The sequence below is a fragment of the Cyanistes caeruleus genome, chromosome 3, assembly GCF_971803275.1.
Source record: "Cyanistes caeruleus chromosome 3, bCyaCae1.hap1.1, whole genome shotgun sequence".
NCBI lineage: Eukaryota > Metazoa > Chordata > Aves > Passeriformes > Paridae > Cyanistes > Cyanistes caeruleus.
The window spans coordinates 867,832-879,654 of NC_141703.1; positions in this window are offsets into that span (position 1 = coordinate 867,832).

The window sequence follows — 11,823 nt, forward strand, 5'->3', positions numbered from 1 at the left end:
TCCAGTCCAAACCAGTCTGATTTCCGTGCTGGGCTCCAGGAGGAGAGGTGCCAGCTCCCAGTGGCTGAGGAATCCAAGCACAGATCACAACTGTGATTTCTATAATTTAACACAATTCTCAATGACTTTTCCTACCCATTTTGCTAAAGAACAATCCTCCTCTCCTGAATTCTGCTCATCACTCTCTGCTGTGGTTGTGGACATTCCCTTCCTTTCTTTCCCAGGCAGCACCATGTGCAGCTCACTCATCAAAGTTCTGCGATGCTGTGGGAGAGCAATCCCTCATCCTGCTGGGTGAACTTCCCTCCCTTCCAGAGCTCCATGGAGCATTCTGAGGGACTCAGGAATTTTCCATCTTTTCTAAATCAGACCCAAATCAAATCTGTGCTGAGTGCGACTCCCAGCATCTTTTAAAGAGTTCTTATTCAGATGTTAATCAGGAGCAGGTGAACCAGGGGACTATCAGGTGTAATTATTTTTATCTGGCCTTATCCCCACACTTAGCAAAATTGCTGGAGCAGAAAGTCCCCAGTTCACTTCTTAGCACAAGCCAAAAATATTCTTTAAGCAGCTCTGTGCTGCCCCTGCCGGGGTTATTTTTCATGTATTTATAGGCAGGATTTTACACCTCTCCAGGGAGCTCTCAGGAGTGGCAGCAGCGTCTGGGAGCATTTCAGGAGCTGCAGGGGCTGGACTGCAGTCACAGCCTCGGCTGCCCTGGGATGTGTCTGTGGGTCTGACACTGCTGGAGGGAGGGGGACTGACAGGGAACTTGCTCTGATGTTTAAAAGATGCTCCGTTGCTTTTGAGAGGTAAATAAAGATGTTTTCCCCAGGAACTGAGCGGGAATCCCTGACTTGCCCAAAGGATCTCGCAGGGGCTGTTTCAGGCAGGTTTTGATGCCGTGTCACGTCTCAGAGATGTCTGGACAGAAAATCTCTTTGCCTGTGCAGAAAGGGACCCTGGCAGATTTCCCAGGGTGGCCTTGATGCACATGGCCAAGGTGAGAGTGCGGGGCCGAGCCCAGCCCTCCGTGCTCCCTTCCCCTTGTGCAGGGGCTGCCTGGAACAGAATCACAACTTTTCCCGTCTCTGCCACAGCCTGATGCCATGGCAACTGCAGCAGTGCCGCAGAGCCCCTCAGAAACCGCGTGTGGATCTTGAAAGGCTTCTGATCCCTTGGTGACTTCGGAGAAAGGAAGGTTGGGAACCCCAGAGGGACCTGTCAGAGCTGATTTTCCTCATCTTCCCTTTGTTCGCCCCCTTGCCTCCTCCCCGCTCTGTCAGCGCCCTTCAAGCCCGAATTCTCTGCAGCAGAGAGGCAGAGACGGCAGGAGCCGCATTTCTGAGCTGAGCTTCTCCTTCCTACCTGGAGTGCAGGAGCCTCAGCTCCTGTCCCCCGGGAGCAGGGGGGACCCCAGGGATCAGCTCCTGTCCCCTGGGAGCAGAGGGGATCCCAGGGATCAGCTCCTGTCCCCCGGGAGCAGGGGGATCCCAGGGATCAGCTCCTGTCCCCTGGGAGCAGAGGGGATCCCAGGGATCAGCTCCTGTCCCCCGGGAGCAGGGGGATCCCAGGGATCAGCTCCTGTCCCCCGGGAGCAGGGGGATCCCAAGGATCAGCTCCTGTCCCCTGGGAGCAGAGGGGACCCCAGGGATCAGCTCCTGTCCCCCGGGAGCAGAGGGGACCCCAGGGATCAGCTCCTGTCCCTGTGTGAGCAGAGGGGACCCCAGGGATCAGCTCCTGTCCCTGTGTGAGCAGGGGGGATCCCAGGGATCAGCTCCTGTCCCTGTGTGAGCAGAGGGGACCCCAGGGATCAGCTCCTGTCCCCCGGGAGCAGCAGGGATCCCAGGGATCAGCTCCTGTCCCCCGGGAGCAGAGGGGACCCCAGGGATCAGCTCCTGTCCCCTGGGAGCAGAGGGGATCCCAGGGATCAGCTCCTGTCCCCTGGGAGCAGAGGGGATCCCAAGGATCAGCTCCTGTCCCCTGGGAGCAGGGGGGATCCCAGGGATCAGCTCCTGTCCCTGTGTGAGCAGAGGGGATCCCAAGGATCAGCTCCTGTCCCCTGGGAGCAGAGGGGATCCCAGGGATCAGCTCCTGTCCCCTGGGAGCAGAGGGGATCCCAGGGATCAGCTCCTGTCCCCCGGGAGCAGAGGGGATCCCAGGGATCAGCTCCTGGCCCCTGGGAGCAGGGGGGATCCCAAGGATCCCTGGCACTCCCTGAGCTCCGAGCCCAGACCCCTCTGCTGTCGGACTCTGCTGGCCACGATTTATCACGTCTCCCTCAGCCTTTCCTTGCCAGGGCAGGTGAGAGCTGCTGTGCAGAGAGGTCACCTCACTCCTCACTCCTCACTCACTCCTCACTCCTCACTCCTCACTCCTCACTCCTCACTCACTCCTCTCTCCTCACTCCTCACTCACTCCTCTCTCCTCACTCCTCACTCACTCCTCACTCCTCACTCCTCACTCCTCACTCACTCCTCTCTCCTCACTCCTCACTCACTCCTCACTCCTCACTCCTCACTCACTCCTCACTCCTCACTCCTCACTCACTCCTCACTCCTCACTCCTCACTCCTCTCTCCTCACTCCTCACTCCTCACTCACTCCTCACTCCTCACTCCTCACTCACTCCTCACTCCTCACTCCTCACTCCTCACTCCTCACTCCTCACTCACTCCTCACTCCTCACTCCTCACTCCTCACTCACTCCTCACTCCTCACTCCTCACTCCTCACTCCTCACTCACTCCTCACTCCTCACTCCTCACTCCTCACTCCTCACTCACTCCTCTCTCCTCACTCCTCACTCCTCACTCCTCCTCACTCACCTCACCTCTCCTCCTCTCCTCACTCCTCACTCCTCACCTCCTCACTCACTCTCACTCCTCACTCACTCCTCCTCACCTCACTCCTCACTTCCTCACTTCCTCACTCACTCTCACTCCTCACTCCTCACTCCTCACTCACTCCTCACTCCTACACTCACTCACTCTCACTTCCTCACTCCTCACTCACTCCTCACTCACTCCTCACTCCTCACTCACTCCTCACTCCTCACTCCTCACTCCTCACTCCTCACTCCTCACTCCTCACTCCTCACTCACTCCTCACTCCTCACTCACTCCTCACTCACTCCTCACTCCTCACTCCTCACTCACTCCTCACTCACCCCTCCTCCTCACTCACTCCTCACTCACCTCCTCCTCACTCACTCCTCTCTCCTCTCTCCTCACTCCTCACTCACTCCTCACTCACTCCTCCTCCTCACTCCTCACTCCTCACTCCTCACTCCTCACTCACTCCTCACTCACTCCTCACTCCTCTCTCCTCTCTCCTCACTCCTCACTCACTCCTCACTCACTCCTCACTCCTCACTCACTCCTCACTCACTCCTCACTCCTCACTCACTCCTCACTCCTCACTCCTCACTCCTCACTCCTCACTCACTCACTCCTCACTCCTCACTCCTCACTCACTCCTCACTCACTCCTCACTCCTCACTCACTCCTCACTCACTCCTCACTCCTCACTCACTCCTCACTCCTCACTCCTCACTCCTCACTCCTCACTCCTCACTCCTCACTCCTCACTCACTCCTCACTCCTCACTCACTCCTCACTCACTCCTCACTCCTCACTCACTCCTCACTCACTCCTCACTCCTCACTCCTCACTCCTCACTCCTCACTCACTCCTCACTCCTCACTCACTCCTCTCTCCTCTCTCCTCACTCCTCACTCACTCCTCACTCACTCCTCTCTCCTCACTCCTCACTCCTCACTCCTCACTCCTCACTCACTCCTCACTCACTCCTCACTCCTCTCTCCTCTCTCCTCACTCCTCACTCACTCCTCACTCACTCCTCACTCCTCACTCACTCCTCACTCACTCCTCACTCCTCACTCACTCCTCACTCCTCACTCCTCACTCCTCACTCCTCACTCCTCACTCCTCACTCCTCACTCACTCCTCACTCCTCACTCCTCACTCACTCCTCACTCACTCCTCACTCCTCACTCACTCCTCACTCACTCCTCACTCCTCACTCACTCCTCACTCCTCACTCCTCACTCCTCACTCCTCACTCCTCACTCACTCCTCACTCCTCACTCACTCCTCACTCACTCCTCACTCCTCACTCCTCACTCACTCCTCACTCACTCCTCACTCCTCACTCCTCACTCCTCACTCACTCCTCACTCCTCACTCACTCCTCTCTCCTCTCTCCTCACTCCTCACTCACTCCTCACTCACTCCTCACTCCTCACTCACTCCTCACTCACTCCTCACTCACTCCTCACTCACTCCTCACTCCTCACTCCTCACTCCTCACTCCTCACTCCTCTCTCCTCACTCCTCTCTCCTCACTCCTCCCTCCTCACTCCTCTCTCCTCACTCCTCTCTCCTCACTCCTCTCTCCTCACTCCTCTCTCCTCACTCCTCCCTCCTCACTCCTCGCTCCTCACTCCTCGCTCCTCACTCCTCACTCCTCCTCCTCCTCCTCCTCCCTTCCCCAGCCCTCTCCCCACAAATTTAGCCATGGCAAAGCTTGGCTCTTGTCAAGCACGTGGAGAAGGGAGCGTGAGGCTTTCACAGGGGGCGGCTGGCCACAATCCCGGCATGGCTGAGGTTGGAAAAGCCCCCCAGGACCAGCGAGCCCGGCCTGTGCCGGACCCCCACCCGCTCAGCCGTGACTGGAGACGGTGACCCAGCTCCTCTGGAATCACTGGGAGCCCGGCAGGGCTGCTGGCCCTGGCTCCTCCAGGGACAGGAGCTGATCCCTGGGATCCCCTCTGCTCACACAGGGACAGGAGCTGATCCCTGGGATCCCCTCTGCTCACACAGGGACAGGAGCTGATCCCTGGGATCCCCTCTGCTCCCAGGGGACAGGAGCTGATCCTTGGGATCCCCTCTGCTCACACAGGGACAGGAGCTGATCCTTGGGATCCCCTCTGCTCCCAGGGAACAGGAGCTGATCCCTGGGATCCCCTCTGCTCACACAGGGACAGGAGCTGATCCCTGGGATCCCCTCTGCTCCCGGGGGACAGGAGCTGATCCCTGGGATCCCCTCTGCTCCCAGGGGACAGGAGCTGATCCCTGGGATCCCCTCTGCTCACACAGGGACAGGAGCTGATCCCTGGGATCCCCTCTGCTCCCAGGGGACAGGAGCTGATCCTTGGGATCCCCTCTGCTCACACAGGGACAGGAGCTGATCCTTGGGATCCCCTCTGCTCCCAGGGAACAGGAGCTGATCCCTGGGATCCCCTCTGCTCACACAGGGACAGGAGCTGATCCCTGGGATCCCTGCTGCTCTCATGGGACAGGAGCTGATCCTTGGGATCCCCTCTGCTCACACAGGGACAGGAGCTGATCCTTGGGGTCCCCTCTGCTCACACAGCACAGGCACACGGGGCTGGGGGAGTTCCTCCTGTGCCTGTGCACACCAATTGCTGCAGTGTCCCACAAGGACACAGACCGAAGGGGCTGGGGAGGAGCAGGGGAGGGATATTCCTGCTCCTGCTCCTGCTCCTGCTCCTGCTCCTGCTCCTGCTCCTGCTCCTGCTCCTGTTCTGGCTGTGCAGCAATCCAGGTGAGCTGATCCATGGATGGGCATGGGGGCAGGATGTCCTCCCTGTGGGCAGCCCAGGGGTGGATGATGGGACTTGTCCCAGTTTTTACCCATTTCTACCCATACCCGAAGAGTGGATGATGCACAGAGTGAATAAATCCATCTGCTTTTTGCTGTGGGATGTTGCAGAGGATGAGGATGCCGTGCACGTCTGGTTTGCACAGATTCAAACACCGAATTCTGCATTTTCATGTTGAGGGCCATCAGAGCACGCTGGAAAGCTGCTAATTTAACTTATCGAGCTAACTACTGAGCTGCTGAAGTGAGGAGCAGACCACAGATGTCTGGAGCTTGTTGAAAATACCCCAGTCCCATCTCTCATGGCATGCTGATGAGTTTAACCCTCAATTCAACAACACCGAGCTCCCTGTTTACACAGACAGATTGAGCGTGAATTCCTTGAATGCTGGGGGCGGGAAAAGTTTAAATTCTCCCACACCAGCCCCTAAAAAGAGCAGTGGGCAAGTCAGGAACTCCTTAGTGTCAGCTTGAGGGGCATTTTATAACTTGCTTTTAATTTTTTCCTTACAGCCCCAAAGGCACCGTTCTGCATTCAAAGCTTGAGCCCTTCTGGCATCTCCTTTCTGTTCTGATTTGTGTTCCACAGAGCACAGCCCTTCCCTGGGGGCTGGGGCCCTGGGCTGACAGCTCTGCAGCAGAGACAGCGCTGCCTTTCTGCACGCTCCCTAATTTTCCTCACAGCTGTAGCTGCAAGAACAACATTCCTGAGAGGAATTAGAGTTGCTGTGTATTTTCCTAATAACAATGGAGTGAAATGCCTGGCACGGGGAGCAGCCAGGGCTGCAGCAATGGCAGCAGCAGCTGGAACAGTGAATGAACTCGGAACTGAAGGGAAACACGAAGTTCTGGATTTGCCAATGCCTCGGGCTGTAAGAGTGGCCTGTGCCCTCGGGGGCCGGCGTGGGTGACAGATAAATTCTGGTAAATGCTGCTGCTCCTGCAGCTCCTGGCAGCACGGTTCCCCAGGGGCTGCACAGACACGAAACAGGGAGACAAGTGCAGCCCTTCCCCTTCTCCTTCCTCTGCAGCTGCGATGAGAGAGAGCAAAGGGTGCAGGGGGCACAGGAGGAGCAGGAGAACCATGGAGTGCTTTGGGCTGGGAGCGACCCTAAAGCTCCTCCTGTTCCACCCCTGCCTTGGGCAGGGACCCCTGCACTCTGGGAGAGCGGCTCCAGCTGGAGGGGCCCCAGCTCATGGATGTCCCAAACCCCAGGCAAATGCTTCTGATGAGATCCTTCAGGGGGAGTGGGGGAAACTGAGGCTGCTGTAGGACTCGTTTTGTGTTGTCACCGGGGAGTGCGTGGAGGGAACTCCCAGAGCTGGCACAGGACACCAGGGCAGGCTCTGGACTGATAACAGCTGTCCTCTGTGTTTATCTGGGGGTGTCAAAGCCTCGGCTCCACAGAGACAACGCGCTTCCTTCTGCTGCAGCAAGCTGTGTACAGCCCCAGAGACACCCGAGAGCTGTGACACGCGACTGACATCCTGTGACACCTGACTGTGACACCTGATTGTGACACCTGACCGTGACACCCGACTGTGACACCTGACTGTGACATTCTGTGACACCTGACTGTGACATCCTGTGACACCCGACTGTGACACCTGACCGTGACACCCGCCTGTGACACCCGACTGTGACATCCTGTGACACCTGACTGTGACACCCACCTGTGACACCCGCCTGTGACATCCTGTGACACTCGACTGTGACACCCGACTGTGACACCTGACTGTGACACCCGACTGTGACACCTGACTGTGACATCCTGTGACACCCCCCTGTGACACCCCCCTGTGACACCCAACTGTGACACCCGACTGTGACACCCGGCTGTGACATCCTGTGACACCCGACTGTGACACCCTGTGACATCCTGTGACACCCTGTGACACCCCTGGCATTACGAGTCCCGCACTGTAACACCTGCTGGGGGGGGAACCTGGTGAAGGTTTGTCAAACCTGCTGCTCGAGCCCGAGACCCTCGGAGGGGTCGCAGCCTGTTGCTCATTTCCCTCGTGCAGCCTCTTTGTCCTGACAGAGATCCCACAGGAGATGCACAGCAGATCCACAGCAGATCCCATAGCAGATCCACAGCAGATCCCACAGCAGATCCCACAGCAGATCCCACAGCAGATCCCCAGCAGATCCCACAGGAGATCCCACCACAGATCCCACAGCGAATCCACAGGAGATCCCACAGCAGATCCCACAGGAGATCCCACCACAGATCCCACAGCGGATCCCACCACAGATCCCACAGCAGGTCCCACAGCAGGTCCCACAGCGGATCCACAGCAGATCCCACAGCAGATCTACAGCAGATCCCACAGCAGATCCCACAGCAGATCCCACGGCAGATCCCACGGCAGATCCCACAGCAGATCCCACAGCGGATCCACAGCAGATCCCACAGCAGGTCCCACAGCAGATCCCACAGCAGGTCCCACAGCGGATCCACAGCAGATCCCACGGCAGATCCCACGGCAGATCCCACGGCAGATCCCATAGCAGATCCCACGGCAGATCCCACAGCGAATCCCACAGCGGATCCCACCACAGATCCCACAGCGGATCCACAGCAGATCCCACAGCAGATCCCACAGCAGATCCCACAGCAGATCCCACAGCAGATCCCATATCAGATCCACAGCAGATCCCACAGCAGATCCCACAGCAGATCCCACAGCAGATCCCATAGCAGATCTACAGCAGATCCCACAGCAGATCCCACAGCAGATCTACAGCAGATCCCACAGCAGATCCCATATCAGATCCACAGCAGATCCACGGCAGATCCCACGGCAGATCCCACCACAGATCCCACAGTGGATCCACAGCGGATCCCACAGCGGATCCCACAGCAGATCCCACGGCAGATCCCACAGCAGATCCCACCACAGATCCCACAGCGGATCCCACAGCAGATCCCACAGCAGATCCCATAGCAGATCCCACAGCGGATCCCACCACAGATCCTGCTCATCCTGCAAAAGGATCCCCCAAACCCATAAAAGGGCCATCAGGACGCTCAGCAGAGCTTTGTGTCCCTGAGGCCATGGGGATCTGGAGTTCTGACCTGCCTGAAGCAGTGAGAGGGGATTTGACCTGTGTGACATCTCCTGGTCTGGAGAACAACGAGTCCTGAAAACCAGAATGCTGGGGGAGATGGAGGACTCTGGGTGATGGGTGGTGCTGGATTCCTCAAGTCCCACCCCTGGGGTGGCAGTTGTGGGGGAGCTCACTGCTCCTTGGCTCCCCAGGCCCAGCAGCCGAGCGAGAGGAGGAGCCCCGAGCACACAGCAGGGCCTGGGCATTGCCAGATCTCACCTGGAGATCTGAGGGGGGATTCAGTGCTCTGTGGAGGAGATTCCTGAATCCCTTCTGTGTGGGTGCTGCAGAACACATCTCTGCTGGCAGGGAGCCTCATCCTCACTTTACATCTATTGTTGTCATTATTATTATTACTATTATTATTATTATTATTATTATTATTATTATTATTATTATTATCATCATCTTAGATCATTTGCACCTCTGTTTTTCTTATTTCTGTGAAAAATCCTCAGGCTCGATGATCTTTTCTTTCTCTAAAAATACCCTTGGCAGCAGAGGCCTGAGGGAAGTGCCTTGTGCCAGTTTGTGCCTCAGAGCTGAGCACAGCTGAGAACCCGGGCAGGGCAGCCGTGCTCTGCCAAGCCCCCAGCAGCTCGTGGGTGCCAAAAAGCAGTGCTGTGAACATCTGCCAGCCCAGGGGTGGCAGATTTTGGACTTGGATATGCCTGTATGTACAAACTCGAGCGCTGTTTTCCAGCAGGAATGAAGACAACAATAACCACATCACCCTCTCCTGGATGGGAGAGCTCTGGCAGCTCCCTGTGCTGCCCAGGAACTAATTCTGCACGCTGGGAAGAGATTTCAGTCCTACTTACCCACCTGGCCAGGCTGAAAGGTGGACAAGGATTGTCCTTCCTTACGGCTTTCTGGCCCTCAGCTGGGTGCAGGTCCCTGCTCTGCAGGAAGCAGAATCTCAGTTGGTTTTCAGGACCCACTGATCACATCTGGCACATCTGGCACTGCCAAAGGCAGTTTGTGTCACCCCTGCTCTGCCCTGCTTCGATAAATGGTGTGCACAGCTCTCACTGACAAGAAACAAGGGTCTGAGGGCAGCGAGCTCTCCGTGACATGGGCACCCTCCCTTCAGAGCTGCTCCTCACTGCAGCTACAGCAGCTCTGCCAGTGGAAGCTGAGCTTTACCTGGAGCTGACATGTGAGAAGCAGCTCAGAAAAGCTTTTTTTTATTTTTTTGCCTTAAATACAAACATTGAAATGGGTATTTCTGTATCCATTCTCAGATAGGAGCTGCCTGAGCACCTTCCCTCCAGGCTGCCAGTGAATCCTTTATACCCCCCTCAAAGGTCCCGGGACTCCCAGGCTCATTTGATGCTTCTTCTTCTTCCTTTTTCTATTTGGCTGATCCGCTGTGTCAAAGGGAATGATGCAAACAGCTCCTAAGAGCGAATCCCAGAGCTGGAGCTGCTGTGGGGCTGCCTTGGGCTGGCACCAAGCACTTGGAATGATGTCAAAGCAGGGTGGGAATGTGCTGCTGGTTTATTGCCTCAACAAGGGAGATCAGGCAGGAGGAAACTCCTGGGAGACCCCAGTGGGGACAAGAAGGAGAGATGTGAATGCATCAAGAGGATGGCTGGCTCTTTGTTCTGCATCTGAGTTTGTTCCCATGCTGAATAAATGGTTTAATGGTGTTCCATGCTGGTCCCCAGAACCCTTCAGCTTCCCTGGCCGAGATCCTGAGGTTGCAGACTGCAGCCAGCCCCCCTGGCCCATGCTGCAGTGCTGCCCACTCTGCCCCCGGAGGACAGGGACTCCCTCAGCCCCTGCACAGCTCAGACAGCTGGGAGAAAGAATCCCTTGAAGAGCCCTGGGTGCAGAGCAGGCTGATGTTCCCAGCCTGGCAGGAGCCTTTGGAAGCCTTCCTGGAGCTGATGGAGACCTGCAGGCAGCAGAGGGCTGAGCAGAGCCCCAGAGCAGAGCCAGGCCTTTCCTCCCGGAGGGTCTGGCGTAGCCCAGCTGGGCTCTGGTCCCGCTGCATCTGGAGATGTCACACTGACCATCCCAGCCCGTCCCAGCACGGGTCACCAGCTGAAGCTGGGCTGTGGTGGCAGAGCTGGAAACCTCACAGGTGCTTTGGGTTGGGGGTCACTTGCTCTCTGGGGACATTCCCCATTTTTTTCCATGAGGCTTTAAACATCCTGGGAATCACAAGGTCCTGACAATTTTCTCCTTCCAGGCAGTGCCTCTGTTGATGATGCTGTACCTGAACCTTCACTGCTGCGTGCAGAGCACAGGGCAGGGAGCAGAGTTCCCAGGCAATGGGACACAGGAGGGGAGCGATGGCAGCAAAGCCCTTCTTGCAGAGCAGTGAATGTCTGCCCCAGCCCCGAATGCTCCCCCTCCCGCAGGGGAACTGCTCTGCAGAGACCAGAGATGTTTTCCTGCCTGACACATCAACCCCAGCAGGGAGCTCTGCATCTCCCCGATGCTTCAGGCTAATTAGAGACAGCAGTCAGAGAAGGTGGCAGTTTTTAACCCATTCAGTGCCCGTGACCTTGCAAACAGGGCTGTGTTTTGCATGTTTGTACCTGGTTTCTTCCAATGTTTTGATTTGGAGGAGATGTAGGAACCACCATGGAATTACAGAAGGGCTGTGCTGGAAGGAACTTGATACCATCGAGTTCCAGCCACCTGCCATGGGCAGAGGAACCTTCCACCAGACCAGAATCCCAGGATCCTGAGGCTGGAAAAGCCCTCGCAGCCCAGGGAGTCCCAGCTGTGGCTGATGCCCACCTTGTCCCCAGCCCAGAGCCCTGAGTGCCACGTCCAGCCCTTCCTTGGGCACCTGCAGGGATGGGAAAGGAGAGGAGAGGAGAGGAGAGGAGAGGAGAGGAGAGGAGAGGAGAGGAGAGGAGAGGAGAGGAGAGGAGAGGAGAGGAGAGGAGAGGAGAGGAGAGGAGAGGAGAGGAGAGGAGAGGAGAGGAGAGGAGAGGAGAGGAGAGGAGAGGAGAGGAGAGGAGAGGAGAGGAGAGGAGAGGAGAGGAGAGGAGAGGAGAGGAGAGGAGAGGAGAGGAGAGGAGAGGAGAGGAGAGGAGAGGAGAGG